Raw genomic sequence first — 1,515 nt, forward strand, 5'->3', positions numbered from 1 at the left:
TTAGCCTAGGGGCAGGGAAGATCTTTAAAATTTACATTCGCATTACAGGACCCAGAGTCACCTACAAATCATAGTGAGTCATCAGAGCAGGGTGGTAATAGCAGTAATACAAACAATTACTGTTGCTGAATTCTAAATTCAATAAATATTTTTAAACACTTGCTAAGTATAAGACACATGGTTCACAGGACCTGTGTTTACTGTCTTAAATGTCATGTACACATGCCCCAATTCTCAATCAATGGACAAATCTATGCATAGCATTAAATGGTTATTGATTTGAACAGATCACTGAAAAATCAATTACCTCATCCCAAAATCAGTCAAATTATCATACAATTTTGTTTGGTAGTTGATGATCTAAAAGTGTCCATTTAGCCTGTTTTAATGGCTAAATTACATTAGCCATCACTGTCTATTTGGACCATGTAATGATCAAGTTGGATTGACCACACAACTAGCTAATCAATAGCTCAGCAGAAAATTAGTCACATGGACAAAGGACAAAGTAGAAAATGGATGTGAAAAATCCCAGATGAAATATAAAAGTCTAGATTCCCCCCTTTTACTATCTAAAGTTTATATCATTTAAAATTGACACAAGGTCTTATTGTCACGAATAAAATCCCTCCTTTCTCAGAGGAAAACACCATGAAAATTAATGTCCACTAACATCAATGTTTGTTTGAAGTAAAGAGTCTATTATAACTCCATTAGAGAAGAATTGCTTGTGGCATAAAATTACTGTGGGAAACCAGTTCATTGCTCCACCCTCCCATGCACACATTGCTAAGTCCCTGTTGAGAATCCATTAGTGGGACCTGGAGTCACACTAGCCTGTAATTTTTCTTTGCCTTAGGAAAACAGTAGCCTGTAATTTTTCTTCACCCAGGGTTTTAAAAGAACTATCCCTGGCTGAGTCTCAAGCATTCCATCAGATCAATTCAGTGCCTAACTTCTGTCCTAGCTCTCCACTAAACACCTTCTAAAGAAAGTGAAAGCCTATGGAAGCAGTCTTTCTTCTTCCATGGTTTGTGTTATAACCAAAGAAATCCTTCCTTAGAGGCATGGCTTTGGTTTGTCATTGAAGACTTGTTTCTAATTTTATAAATTTTCTCTGAGATTCTCATATATTTGGTTACACATCCAAGTTAAATGACACCTGTTTTTCCAGAGTTTTCATTTGAATTGGGACCACTACGCCAATAGGGCAAAAGTAAAACTACCGCATCCGATGTTAGCTTTTGTCATTGCCAACTGCTATATTTTTCATATTAAAGTATAATATTAACATGGACATGGCACTTTGAACAGACTATACTTAAAAAACGATTTATTTAAATAAGTTATTAGACATACAGATGTAAGAAGATCTGCTCAGTGTAGTAGGAAGACACAGATTAAAGTTAGTCAATGGCAGAGCTATTTCTTGGTTACTTGTGCAATAGGAATGACTGTAAGGGTTATGGGATTTAAAGATCTCCCATGCCCCATGGACGTGCTGACATAGCAGAG

The sequence above is a fragment of the Petaurus breviceps genome, unplaced genomic scaffold (genome assembly GCF_028583685.1).
Source record: "Petaurus breviceps papuanus isolate PSGF00001 unplaced genomic scaffold, PetGlider_PUasm1.0 179, whole genome shotgun sequence".
NCBI lineage: Eukaryota > Metazoa > Chordata > Mammalia > Diprotodontia > Petauridae > Petaurus > Petaurus breviceps.